This window comes from Falco naumanni, chromosome W (assembly GCF_017639655.2).
Source record: "Falco naumanni isolate bFalNau1 chromosome W, bFalNau1.pat, whole genome shotgun sequence".
NCBI lineage: Eukaryota > Metazoa > Chordata > Aves > Falconiformes > Falconidae > Falco > Falco naumanni.
The window spans coordinates 6,491,440-6,506,166 of NC_054079.1; the positions used below are offsets into that span (position 1 = coordinate 6,491,440).

General features: G+C 44.2%; 1 long non-coding RNA gene across 1 annotated transcript; it reads left to right on the forward strand.

The window, feature by feature from the left end:
* Nucleotides 1–279: 279 nt before the first annotated feature.
* On the forward strand, nt 280–11,897 carry LOC121080545. The gene is made up of 3 exons (XR_005825407.1): nt 280–379; nt 4,954–4,955; nt 11,887–11,897. It is a non-coding gene; the product is annotated as an uncharacterized LOC121080545 (long non-coding RNA).
* Nucleotides 11,898–14,727: the final 2,830 nt, after the last annotated feature.

Here is a 14,727-nt window from a genome sequence, read left to right on the forward strand (position 1 = left end):
TGGCTAAGGCGACCGGAGAAAAAGTAATTAAAATTGTAAAATGGGAAATGGAAGGAGTAAGCCCTGTGAAAAATCACCCTTGGGTTGTATATTAAAACATTGGAGTGATATCGTAGGACATGGTGGTACCGAAAATAGAAGGAAATGGATTAAATATTGTAATCAGTGGTGGCCTTTGTATAAATTGGGGAGTGATGCGAAATGGCCTCAGGAGGGAGGAACGTTAGATTATAACACTCTCCTGCAATTCTGAGGAGAGGGGGAAAATGGGACGAAGTATCCACCGACAGCTGGAGGAGTTAAGAGATCGTATACATCAAGTTAAAGAAGGTTCTTCAGGTATAGATGCGTGGTTTGCTTCTTTGGGCATTGGAGGGCGGTTGAGGGATTTACTGAAACAAGGTCTGTCTATATTGTTGTTTGTTATTCTTTTGTTACTTTTAGTGCCTTGCCTTTTACAATGTTTTCAGAGCTGTGAGGAATGCAGTATTAATGCTGTATTTAAAAAGAAAGGGGGAGGTGTTGGGGCTCTTGCTGTGTTGATATTGTTGTTTGTTATTCTTTTGTTACTTTTAGTGCCTTGCCTTTTACAATGTTTTCAGAGCTGTGTGGAACGCAGTATTAATGCTGTATTTAAAAAGAAAGGGGGAGGTGTTGGGGCTCTTGCTGTATTGAATGATTATACTGAACTTTGAAGCAAGTGGAAAAATACTGAAGAAATAAGACGAGGGCACGATCAGAACAGTGGAATGAAGAGGGAGGAACAAATTGCAGGTGCTTGCACAAAACCAGGGCCAGCAGGACGCGATAAGAGGAGCTGGGAAACAACAGAAAAGAGCCTACGTGCCTGAAGAAGTAGAAACAGAAATCTTGCCAATAAACAATTGTTAACCAATCATATTATTATACGCTTGTAAAATAGCCAATCATATTATCACATGCTTATAGAGTGCCTTATAAAAGTGTACCTGGTTTGTACAATAAACGGATCAGATCTTGAACTCCATGAGTATTTGAATCTGACTCCCGCTCGCCCGAAATGCCCGCAGCATAAAAGCATACATCTGTTCAGAGAGAAATCTGGGTAAAGACATGGTCATATGGAAAATAACAGCAAGAAACCTAAAAGCAAGAAACCTAAAACTCTGCTGCAGGCCGGAATTATGTAGACAATCTGAACCATCAATACGCAAGCAGAAGCCCTATTGTCCAAGGAGCAGGCTGTTAGTACTGATGCAGATGAGCTCAACAAGAATGTAGATAAGGAACCTTTTGACAAAGATGTGCTAACTATGAAAAGAAACAAACTGTTGAAAAGATAAGACTCAAGGATCCTAGAAATCTGAGCAAAAGTAGGGTAAAGGTAATTGTGGTAGTGGGACATGGTGACTTCCTACTTAAATGGCCACCCCGAAGGGAGCAGATCCCCGCTCAGGGAGCACATGTAGCAAATTCAAAAGGAGCTGTACCTTTAAATTGAAGCGGGAAAGAAACTAACCAATGATTAGTTAGGAGGCATCGACTTTGGGCAGAACTAACCAACTTCACTGTATAAATGTGCACTGTGAGTTTAACTAGGTGAGCAAGTTAGGAGGAACAATCCCCTTGTACCCAGTGCTGCAATAAATATACTTGCCTTATAATCTTCCATGGGTTGTGAAGTTTGTTTCCGCAAGTCATAACCACCCTGATATCTGCTGGAAGCAGAACACAGCAAGGCACATGCAGTCCAGGAGGTTCCTGCAGAGCACTGATATTAACTTTTTGACGCAGGTGGTGGAGGAGCCAATGTGGTGAGGTGTGCCTCTGGACCTTGTACTGTTACCGCAAATCTGGGTTCGTCACTCGGTGTGCAAGAGCCAATCCACACACAGAGTAAATTTATTTGTTTGTTGCATGTCTTCGCAGAGACAGGTCCTAGGTGGTAATCCACAAAGCTAGCCCACCTCTTAGCACATGCTAAGACATTATACACTTTGTAAAATTGTTTATAATTATGTTTAGTTACACTTAGTTCTCGCTGGTTCTTAAAAGCCTCATCTCCATTTAAAGGTACAGTATACTTTCTTTTCACCAGGAATGTTCTGTGGAGGTGGCTTAGTAGGGGGCTTTCTTTGCTTGGGGGTGGATCTTTGAGTATGCTAATTAGGATAGTTCACACATAGTTTAAATAATTTTCTGTTTAATCTCATTAATACATGTACAAAAGTAGCTCTCAGAGAGCAAGAGTGACCAGGAGGGCTGTGAACAGAGCAGACAAAGAGGGTGTGGCATATCAGCCAGGGCGGGGACAGTAGTTAGTGCAGGGACTGCATGCAGGGAGGGTGCCGTCATCCTTATGGCTCAAAGAGGTGAGATCCACTATGGGTCATGGCCTTCCCAGAAGAAACCTAGCTATGGTTTCCTCTCAGATGAAAGCCAGATCCAGAAGGCATGTGGTAACCCAGATGGAGCTCCCATGTAAACATGCAGCTGTCCAGGTCATGGGCTACAGGGAGTGCCTGAGCCTATCACTGCTACCTGAGGGCAGCAGAGTTAACAACTGTGTGAGGTACAACCAGGTGGAGGATCTCCTCAGCCTGGTGGCAGAGCTGAAAGAGGAAGTAGAAAGGTTAAGGTGTATCAGGGAGTGTGAGAGGGAGATAGACTGGTGAAGCCACTCTCTACCATCTCCTGAGACAAATGCACCAGATGGACACATCACAAGAAGTGGAGGTTCCCCTACCTACTCGCCACCAGGCAAATAGAGGGGTCCTAAGTGACAGGGAGGAATGGAAACAGATCCCTGCTTGGGGCAGCAGATGAATCACTTCCCAGCCTACTTCACTTCCCAGGTACCCCTGTACAATAGATCTGCGGCTCTGGAACCTGAGGGCCAGGAAAAGGATTATGTGAACAAAGGCCCATCCAGGTTGGAGGAGTCACCTAGGGAGAGTCAGTCAACCACACACATCATAACCAGCTCTGCTAAGAAAAAAAGAAAGGTGGTTGACATCAGTGATTCCACTCTAAGAGGAACAGAGGGCCCAATATGCCGACTGGAACCAACCCATAGGGAAGTCTGCTGCCTCCCTGGGGCCCAGGTAAGGGACGTTACTAGAAAATTCCCTTGCCTAGTACAACCCCCTGATTATTATCCATTACTGTTTTTTTCAGGTGGGCAATGATGAACTCCAAACAACAAGAAGTATGTGGGCAATCAAGAGAGACCTCAGGGCCTTGGGGTGACTGGTTGAGGCATCAGCAGCTCAAGTAGTGTTTTCTTCTATCCTGCCAGTTGCAGAGAAAAAAGGGGCATGTAATCGGAAGATCACACACCTGGCTCTAGGCCTGGTGTCAACAGCTAAATTTCAGGTTTTTTGATCATGGGTAGAGTGCTGCAATGGATGGCTGTAAGTTCTTCAGAAGGGATAGGCAAGGAAGGAGAGGCGGTGGGGTAGCTTTGTGTGTCAGGGAGTGTTTCCACTGCCTAGAGCTTAATGATGGTAACAACAAGGTTGAATGTTTATGGGTAAGGGTCAGGGGGAGGGCCAACAAGGCGGACATCTTGGTGGGAGTCTATTACAGACCACCCAACCAAAATGTAGAGGCGGACAAAACATTCTACAAGCAGCTGGGAGAAGTCTCACAATTGCTAGCCCTTGTCCTCGTGGGGGACTTCAACTTACTAGATGTCCACTGGAAATACAGCACAGCAGATAGGAAAGACTCTAGGAGGTTCCTGGAGTGTGTGGAAGATAACTTCCTGACACAGCTGGTGAGTGAGCCAACCAGGGGAGATACCCCACTGGACCTGCTGTTTACGAACAGAGAAGGACTGGTGGATGATGTGGTGGTTGGAGGCTGTCTTGGGCATAGTGATCATGAGATGATAGGGGTTTTGATTCTTGGAGAAGTAAGGAGGGAAGTCAGCAGAACTGTTACTTTTGATGTCCGGAACGCAGACTTTGGCCTATTTAAAGAGCCTGGTCAACAGAGTCCTGAAAGGCCAAAGGGTCCAGGAAGGTTGGACATTCTTCAAAAAGGAAATCATAAAGGCGTAGGGGCAAGGTGTTTTCATGTGCCAAAAGATGAGCCAGTTGGCAAGCAGTCTGGCCTGTCTGAACAGAGAGCTTTGGATGGAACTCAGGGAAAAAAGGAGAGTTTATGACTTTTGGAAGAAGGGGCAGGCAACTCAGAAGGACTATAAAGAAGTCATGAGGTTATGCAGGGCAAAGGTTAGAGAGGTGAAAGCACAGCTAGAACTCAGGCTGGCCACTGCTATAAAAGATAAGAACAAAATGTTTTTACAAATACATTAGAAACATAAGGAGGGCCTTATTGGATGTGTGTGGGGGGACACATTGCCACAAAGGGTGAGGAAAAGGCTGAAGTACTTAATGCCTTCTTTGCCTCAGTCCTTAATAGTAAGACCAGTCACCCTCAGGGTACTCAGTCCCCTGAGCTGGAAGTCTGAGATGAGGAGCAGAATGAAGTCTCCACTGTCCAGGAGGAAACAGTTAATGACCTGCTGCTCCACTTAGACATGCACAAGTTTATAGGGCTGGATGGGATCCAGACTGGAGGTTAGCCAATCCGATGCCCATCTACAAGAAGGGAAGGAAGAAGGATATGGGAAACTACAGGCCTGTCAGCCTGACCTTGATGCTGGGGAAGGTTATGGAGCCAGTCATCCTGAGCGCCATCACACAGCACATGCAGGACAACCAGGGGATCAGGCCCAGCCAGCATGGGTTTATGAAAGGCAGGTCCTGCTTGACAAACTTATGTCCTTCTAAGACAAGATAGCCACTTAGTAGATGAAGGAAAAGCTGTGGATGTTTCCACCTGGACTTTAGTAAAGCCTCTGACACCATCTCCCGCAGCACTGTCCTGGAGAAACTGGCTGCTCATGTCTTGGGTGGGTATATTTGTGGTGGGTATTGAGCTGGCTCAATGGATGAGCCGAAAGAGTGGTAGTAAATGGAGTTACATCCAGTTGGCAGTTGGTCACATAGTGGTGATCCCTACAGCTCAGTATTGGGGCTAGTCCTGTTTAACATCTTTATCGACAATCTGGAGGAGGGGATCAAGTGTATCCTCAGTAAGTTTGTAGATGACACCAAGTTGTAGGGGGAGTGTTGATCTACTTGAGGGTAGGAAGGCTCTGCAGAGGGATCTGGACAGGCTGGACCAATGGGTTGTGGCCAGTTCTATGAGATTCAACAAGGAGAAGTGCCAGGTCCTGCACCTGGGTCACAACAACCCCATGCAAGGCTACAGACCTGGGGCAGAGTGGCTGGAAGGATGCCTGGCAGAAAAGGACCTGGGGGTACTGGTTGACAGCTGGCTGAACATGAGCCAGAAGTGTGCCCAGGTGGCCCAGAAGGCCAATAGCATCCTGGCTTGTATCTGAAACAGTGTGGCCAGCATGACAAGGGAAGCGATTGTCCCCCTGTACTCGGCACTGGTGAAACTGCATCTTGCTGCATCTGTTCAGTTTTGGGCCCCTCACTTCAAGATGGATGTAGAGATGCTGGAGCATTTCCAGAGAAGAGCAACAAAGCTGGTGAAGGGTCTGGAGCACAAGTCTTATGAGGAGCAGCTGAGGGAACTGGGGTTGTTTAGTCTGGAGAGGAGGAGATTCAGGGGGGATCCTATTGCACTCTACCACTACCTGAAAGGAGGTTGTAGACAGGTGGGGGTAGGTATCTTCTCTGAGATGAGAAGAGACAGGACAAGAGGAAACAGCCTCAAGCTATGCCAGGGGAGGTTTAAATTGGATATGAAGAAAAATGTCTTCACTGAAAGGATATTCAAGCATTGGAACAGGCTGCCCAGGGAGGTGATGAAATCACCACCCCTGGTGGTGTTCAAAAAATGCATAGATGCAGTGCTTAGTGACATGTTTTAGTGGTGGACTTGGCAGTCCTGGGTTAATTGTTGGACTGGATCTCAAAGGCCTTTTCCAACCTAAATGATTTTATGATTCTATAATTCTATCCCTTCCTGTTGAAGCAGGAAATTAACACTCGCATAGTGCTTCACTTCGCTATGGGTTCTTTTAGGGAAACTACCAAAAATTCAGCCTGTATAATGTGATAACCTAAGAATAGATCTTTGGACTCATGTGCATTATCTATGGTTTTGACTAGCCTCTTTCTGCCATATGCCAACTGGCTGAAACTATTCCTCCCATATGCATTGGCTAGACATAAACTCTCTTCACATTTCAACCAGAAGTGTGTTAGCATCCTTTCTGTACTCTGCATCTCCTGTCTCTTTCACTGCAGTTCTCTGAAGCCAAAACCACCTATTTCTCTGTCCAATGGTCTCCATTGTTAATTATTCTGTTTTGTGCCATCATAAACCATACATATTAATCTGAGGTTTTATGCATTTATGCAAGTCTATCCAAGCATTCTCTCCAACTATATGTTACTGCACCATGGCAGGGCTAATGAACTATTATAAGCAAGATTTAAGTAAAGGGTTTTGTGTATTTTTAAGTAGTCAGCCATAGTGTTTTCAAATCAGATCATTTTGCCATTAGTTAAATTTCTGTATCATGGATGCTATTCAAAGGCCAGATGCTGTGCTGCACAGTAATACTATATGTATTCACAAAAACCATGAACAACTTCCTTCCAAATAATGGCTAATAACTGAAACCAGTCCACCTTTACTTTCTGGGCCTATAATATGAACAAATCACTTTGAAGAAGTAGTTTTCCTAAAAGCTACAGCTTTTTTGTTAATATAATGCCTTAACTGAAAACAAGCAATCCATGTTGCCAGTTTCCATATGATTTAAGACTGCAAGAGTCAACAGTAATGTTCCTAAAGGTATTTCAAATACCAAATGAGTGACACATTTTGAAGTAAAATTCTATATTTATAATAAGTACTCTAGGAAATGGGCAAAAGAAAATCTCTGGGGACTTCCATATTTTAAAGAAGCAACAAGGAGATTGCCAGCATCACAGCAAGAACTATATAACCTTGCAGCTGATAAAAATGAATTACCTAAAGCTACATGAACTCTGACCCCTCAAATCTCCAACATAAAAAAAGCATAGGTTCTCAATTCATTTCATTATTTTATTAGTAAGTGAACAAGAGCAAGAGCTGGTTACAATCAAGGTGCAGTACAAGTCAAAGTACAAAATGAATATAGTACATCAGATCTTTCTTTCTTAAGCATTCAGCATTTTATTCCTTGACTACATTTTTGTGTACCAAACACTGATTCTTTTAGAATTAGTTGTGATGTAAAGCAAACCATTTTTCCCCTCCATGGTCAAGGCCCTGACCCAGTACACTTTCAGTTACCCTGTATATTACCAAGCTTGGCTCCTAAAACCTTTAATTTTGCCAGTTTTTTCTTTTATTCTAAGAAGTTTAGACACTCCACCTATCACTTCAGCAATTAGACATCTCCTTCAGCTCAACAGTCCAATGTGCATTTCTGAATATATAGTTGCAACATATTCCAATGTCTTCAAACAAGAATAAATATAATGAAAGCTGCTTTGAAAAGATTTTAAAGAAATGTGAAACCATTTTAAGAGGTTATAGCAGACAAGTCTAAGAGGACAGAACCCATGTAATTAATTCTATGACAGGAACAGTATCTTTCACTCAGCTATACTTAAAAACAATGTCAATTAGAGTGTTTCCTTGTTACTGTTACTAATAGGTCTGTACTTCTCACAGAAATAATGGCTTCTCCAAAATAGCTTTGCTCTTTAGTTCTTGGCAGAAACCTGCAAAATCAAGGCGATCTGAAATGCAAGAGAATTTAAAGCTTTTATAAACATACTTTTCTACAGAAAGCATGAAGTATCACTGTTAATAGAAAAACTTTAAGTAGCAAAAAAATGAACCTCATCCTTCCTTTAAGTATTACCAAACAAGATATTATTATTTCTCAGGAGCTAGGTAACAAGTGTGGTGGGTTGAGCCTGGCTGGATGCCAGGCGCCTACCAAAGCCACTCTATCACTCCCCTCCTCAACTTTACAGGGGAGAGAAAATATAACAAAAGGCTTGTAGGTTGAGATAAGGACAGAGAGAAATCACTCAGCAACTACCATCATGGGCAAAACAGGCTCAACTTGGGGAAATTAGTTTAACTGATTACAAATCAAATCAGAGTAGGATAATGAGAAATAAAAGCAAATCTTAAAAACACCTTCCTCCCATCACTCATTTCTTCCCAGGCTCAACTTCACACCTGATTTCCTCTGCCTCCTCACCCCCAGTGGCACAGGGGGACAGAGAATGGGGGTTATGGTAAGTTGATCACATATTTCTGCTACTCCTTCCTCCTCAGGGGCAGGACTACTCATACTCTTCCCCTGCTCCAGCATGGGGTCCCTCCTACAGGAAACAGTTCTCCATGAACTTCTCCAACATGAAATCCTTCACATGGGTTGAAGTTTTGCTGAACTGTTCCAGTGTGGGTCCTTTCCTGTGGCATATGAAGGCACAGGCCCCAAGTCAGTGAAGAAGTGAGATCGTTTATTGTATACATAAGTGCTGGTTATGTACAATCGCTTATCTACCCAAGTTCTGCCCTGGAACATGCCTACGTGCAGCAAGCACCTGGGAATTTGTCTATGTGTAGCAAAGAAGTTGCTCATTACGACTTGTTCACATGCTTGCGGTTTCACTGCCAAATTTGGTCGTTTATCTGTTGTCTTGGTTTCAGCTAGGATGGAGTTAACTTTCTTCTTAGTAGCTAGTACAGTGCTGTGTTTTGGCTATGATGTGAGAACAATGTTGATAACACAGTGATGTTTTTAGTTGTTGCTGGGTAATATTTATACTAAGTCAAGGACTTTTGGGTTTCTTAGGCCTTGCCAGCCAGAAGGCTGGAGGGGCACAAGAGACTGGGACACAGGTCAGCTGACTTGAACCAGCCAAAAGGTTTTCCATACCATGGGAAATCATGCTTGGTATATAAACTTGGGGGGTTAGCTGGGGCAGGGGGGATCATTGCTTGGGGACTGGCTGGGTATCGGTCAGCAGGTGTTGAGTAGATGTACTGTGCATCACTTATTTTTCCTTTTCCCTTTTCCTTTGGATTTTACCCTTTCCACCCACCTTTCCATTATAATTGTTATTATTATTATTGTTATTGTTATTATTGCTATTATTATTGTTGTTCTTACCTCTTTATTATGTTTAAATTATTAAGTTGTTCTTATCTCAACCCTCAAGATTTACATTCCTTTCCAATTCTCCTCCTCACCTCTCCAGGTGGGGTGGTGGTGGTGGTGGTGAGCAAGTGGCTGCATGGTGCTTGGTTGCTGGCTGGGGTTAAACCACAACATCTGTACACTAACAGTTCTGCCAATTCAGCCTTGTTTCTCTACAAGGTCAACTTATTTTCGTCCCTTACAGCTCCACATGGGGCTGCTGGTCCTGACGTGCCTATTGCATTGGAGCTTGGCCATTATTTCACTCTGATTGACTATGCTGAATGATTTTTCTAGTCTCCTTCCAAGGATACAAGTCAGAATATGGCTCCCAGTCCTCCTTCTTCCCTGGAATGCTCCATCCACTCGTGGGGGGCCCTCCACGAGCACATGTGGAATCCCATTGAGACTCAGGAAGGGGTGTCATAGGCTGAGTTGTTCCTGAATCTTTTACTTTAGAACTCTGCATTTTCTTGCTAGTCTTATTTAACCCTCTCTGTTTATATATCCTCCATAGTTCAGGAGTGGAAACACCATCAATCTTATCACAAGACATACTTTCTTTTAATAAAGCAGTAAACATTTCAAGAAATTCTGTTCTCATTATTTTTAGGAGCATCTTGGTTTCCTGCGCTTCCTCAGGGGCCTCATTCCCCAAGGTCACCCAGCTGCTGTACCTTATCAATTACCTCATTAAGGGGATTTCCTGTTTCATTAATCAAGAGTCATATTCACATTTTTATATGTGGTGGGAGCAGTCTTAATCAATCTATTCCTCATGGAAGCAGACAAAGCATTTCGCATCATAGTATCCCCACCCCCTATAAAAGTGGCTCATTTAATCCCCTCCTTTAATCGCTGTATGCAATCTCACAAGATATACCACTGATGCTCAGATCCTAGTCAGTCATTCCCAGTTTGGCATTTATTGTTACATCCCTGAGTGGCCAGAGCTAACAGATTAGTTTGCTGAGCATTAGTCCAAAATGCATCTTGCACAAAAGAATCCAAGCTCAAAACCAGAAACTTCTTTGAATCTCCCGAGTATAATCAGCACAACCCACTTACTCCATGTAGCATCAGTTGCGTGATGTGTAGAGGAAAACCTCTGTTTAAACATCCAGCCCAGCGCTGGTAAACAGCGCACCAGAAGGAGCTACGTTTCACTACCAATCACTTCTGAAGCAGCTCAAACCTCTTCATAAGCTGCCAGTATCTCTTTTTCAGTTGGAGTATAGCGGGCCTCAGATCCTTTATATCACCCACTCCAAAAGCCCAAGGGTCGACCTCGAGTCTCCCCTGGTGCTTTCTGTCAGAGGCTCCAGGTAGGGCCGTTCTCCCTGGCTGCAATGTAGAGCACATTCTTTACCTCTTGCCCTGTCTGTACTGGCCCAAGGCCTACTGATTGAACCATCTCTTGTTTAATTTTTTCAAAGGCTTGTCATTGCTCAAAGCCTCATTTAAGGAAGGAGGTGGATGTAGTTTTTCTGGATTTTAGTGAGGCTTTTGATACTGCATCTCACAGAATCTTTCTGGACAAGATGTTCAACTGTGGGATGAGCAGGTTCACGGTGCACCGGGTTCACAGGGTGAAGAACTGGCTGAAGGGCAGAGCTCAAAGGATTCTAGTGAATGGGGCTCCATCTGGCTGGTGACCGGTCACCAGCAGCATTCCTCAGGGCTCAATTCTAGGTCCAGATCTGTTCAATATATTTATCAATGATGTGGATGCAGGAGTTGAATGCACCATTAGCAGGTTTGCTGACGATACCAAACTGGGAGGTACTGTTGACCCTCTCAAGGGACAAGAGGCCTTTGCAGAGGGATCTAGATAGATTGGAGCATTGGGCTATGATTAATGGGATGAAATTTAAGAAGTCCTTTTCTCTCTCTGGACCCCAACATATAGGCTCCATTTCCTCTGCCTTGGTAGCTTCTGTCAATGGCTTGCTTAACTCCCCTAGCCCCAGTATCCAAGGTCTGCAGTATCCTACCACACCTAAAAATCCTTGCAATTGTTTCTTTGTCACTGGTTGAGGTATTTCTACAATAGTCTGGAGCTGTTCCTGGTCTACTAATCTTTGTCATTCTTTTAATATGAATCATAAATATTTTACTTCCTGATGACACAGCTAAAGCTTAGAAAGAGATGCATGGTGATCTTTTTCTGCTAAAGCAGGACATAGACAAATAGTATCTTTCAAGTAATCTTTGTATGTCTTGCTAGCAGCTAACAAATCATCTACATATTGTACACGTATAGAACCTCCAGGTAATATAAAATCTTTCAAATTTTCTCCTTGCCACCCAGGCATGTGATCCTTAAAATAGTTGCAGATGTCAGGGGCAGCTTGGTCAACAAACACGCTTGCTGCCAATTCATTATTAAAGTTCTGGAGAGTCATTCTTCTGTATGTCAACAAATCCTGTTGCAATCTTCCCCAGTAGTCACTGGGGTGTTCCTCTGGCCTCTGCCTACATTCCTGTAATTTAGTCCAATTTATTTTTATCTTCCGGCAAGGTCTAATCTCACCTATCAGATTTCTAATGCCGTTTGGCAATTTATCTGTTTGATTATTATAATTCTGATTAGGATCAGCCTGAGGCCATGCAGTCTAATTTCCCACTGTCTGTAAGATTAATTCCACATCCTTTTCAATTATCTTATCTCTTTCATTTGGATGGAGCAACTCTCTCAATAACAGGTTAAGATTGGCTCGGGATGGATTATATCCCAAACAAATATTGGAAAATAATGATGAATATCAACCCGCATCATCCCTTAACGTGGGCATTTGATTTCCACACATAACCAAATCCCTGGGTGTCCAGGGGTGATGGATGCATGTATACAGTAACACTGGAGGTGGGGAAGGAACATTCACACACACACAGACAGAGTGTTGGGCTATGGTGCATGGAAGCACCTGGAATATAAATGTAGCAGAAGCTACTTGGCTGGTTAACACCAGAGGATCTGCTAACTGCCCTGGTCCTGCCCAAACAAAGCCCCTACATACTGTGGGAGGAGATAGGGTCCCCATAGCGCACATAGGAAAATGGCTGGGGAAGGCAGTGTGGATTGCTCCTCCCATGGGAAAAGGGAAACCCATTCATGGGATTGTCTTCACTCAAGGACCTGGGTGTACTTGGTGGGTAATGCAGAAGGATGGGGAGACCTGGTGCGTGCCTCAAGCAAATTTAACCTTGGGGGAAAAATAAGCTGTGATGTGAGTTGTACATGGTAGGAAATAATGTAGCAGGAGTGACCTGAACTGACAAAGAATGAGGTTCACGAGGAACCAGATGAGTGCAACAATGATCCAAACCAAGCTGGTGCTGGTGCCCAACAATCGAACATACTGCTTCTGATGTCCTGAGTACTCGTCTTGACAGATGGGGCCTAAGTCATAGTCTGTACTTATGAACATCTGAAGGACTAGAGGAAGCTCATGGAATGGAAGAGTAATATCTATCTGTTAAAGGACAGGGGATAGCAGTTAATGAGAATGTGTCTGTATGTTGGGTATAAAGATGGTTTAGGTATGTAGTTTAAGTTGTGTTAGTAAGAAGGAATGTCAGTAATGAGAATGAAATACAATGGAATGGTTAGAAGATCTATATATATGTATTAAGTTATGTGGGACCTGAGCATGAAGCAAATGGTATGGAATAAGGGGTGGAGATTGTATTGGGTCTGGCTGAGTGCCATAGCAGCCCTCATAGTGCTGTGCTTTGTATTGGTAGCTACAAAGGTGGTGATAACACACCAGTGCTTTGACTACTGCTGAGCAGTGCTCACACAGCATCAAGGCTGTCTCTCCAACCTTCCCCCACCCTCACCAGTAGGCTGGTGGTGGGCACGATCTTGGGAGGGAACATAGCCAGGAGAGCTGACCCGAACTGACCAAAGGGATATCCCATACCATATGATGCCTACTCAGCAATAAAAGCTAAGAGAAAGGAGGAGGAAGTGGGGACATTTACAACATTTGTCTTCCAAAGCAACCATTATGCATAATGAAACCCTGCTTTCTGGGAAGTGGCTGAACATTTCCTGCTGATGGGAAGTAGAGAATAACATCTTTTGTTTTCGTTTGCTCCTGCATATGGCCTTTGCTTTTGCTTTATTAAACTACCTTTGTCTTGACCCACAAAGTTGGTTTTTTCCATCTTATTTTCTCACCCTGTGTCCTGCTAAGGAGGGGAGTGATAGTGTAGCTCGGTGGGCACCTGGCATCTAGTCAAGGTCAACCCACCACATGTACACAGCATGGGCAACAAACAGGAGCTTGCTGGAAATGGCTCTTTCCGACATGGGGACAGCTTCTGGCATCTTCTCACAGAAGCCACCCCTGTAGCCCAAATGCTACCATATACTTGCCATGTATACCCAATACAAATGGGAAGGAATATAAAATCTTAGATGTTTTTAGAATGGAACAAAGAGGGTGTCAAGTACTACTATGATAGTATTCAGGAAGAGCCTGTTTAGCAGTCTTGTCAGTAGCAGTTAGGTCATGCAGAAGACTTTAAAGGTGATCTGAAAATAAGAAAAATTGGAGTTTGTATCATCTGAAAGATCTTCTGCACAAAAAGCCAGTCGCTGAGGGGAGCTGCTCTGGAGCCAGTCCAATCTACAGCAGAGCAGCAGATCTTGGTGCACAAGGAGGTTTCCTGAGGCAGGACAGCTGAGAGACCCACCAGGAGCTGTTGAGGCCTGGGTGTTGCCAGAACAACGGTGGCCACAGCTATAAAAAGCAGCTTAGGAAGTGCTAGTGACTAGAGCTTGGTGTGTCAGCCAGGGTGTGGCAGTTTGTGTGGCAGGGTGTAGTCACCCTACCAGCTCAAGAGGTGAATTCAATTGGTGGTCATCACCCTCTCAGAAGTAACTTATCTATGGTATCCACCCAGCAGAAAGCTGTCCTCTGCACTCGCCAGAATGGATGTGGCAACCCAGAGCTCCCATGAAAACATGCAGCCATCCAGGTCTCAGGCTGCAAGGAGTGCCAGAGCCTTTCACTGGTAATGGATGGCAGTAGTGTGAACAGCTGTGTGATGTGTGACCAAGCGGATGATCTGCTCAGCCTGGTGGCAGACCTACTAGAGGAAGTAGAAAGGTTAAGGATCATCAGGGAGTCTGAGAAAGCTAGACTGATGGAACCATGCTTTGCACTCCCTGTGATAGAAACAGGAACAATCACCAGAAAAAAACAAAGATCAAAGGGATCTTGTGTCTTTTCCCCTGCCAGGCTGAAGGCAGTGGCTTAAAGGAAGGGAGTGAATGGAGGCAAGTCCATGCTCAGGGTGGCAGGCAAACCCCCTCCTTGCCCACCTCACCTTCCAGGTACCTCTGTACAGCAGGTATGAGTCTCTGGATGTGGAAGGCCAGTTAATAAATGTTGTGGATGACAGTTCTTCTACACCAGAGGTATTGACAAGGTCAGAAAGGCCAATCCCCTGTATCATGACCACCTCCACAAGGAAGAAAAGACAGATTATAGTTGTAGGTGACTCTCTTCTGAGGGGAACAGAGGGTCCAATAT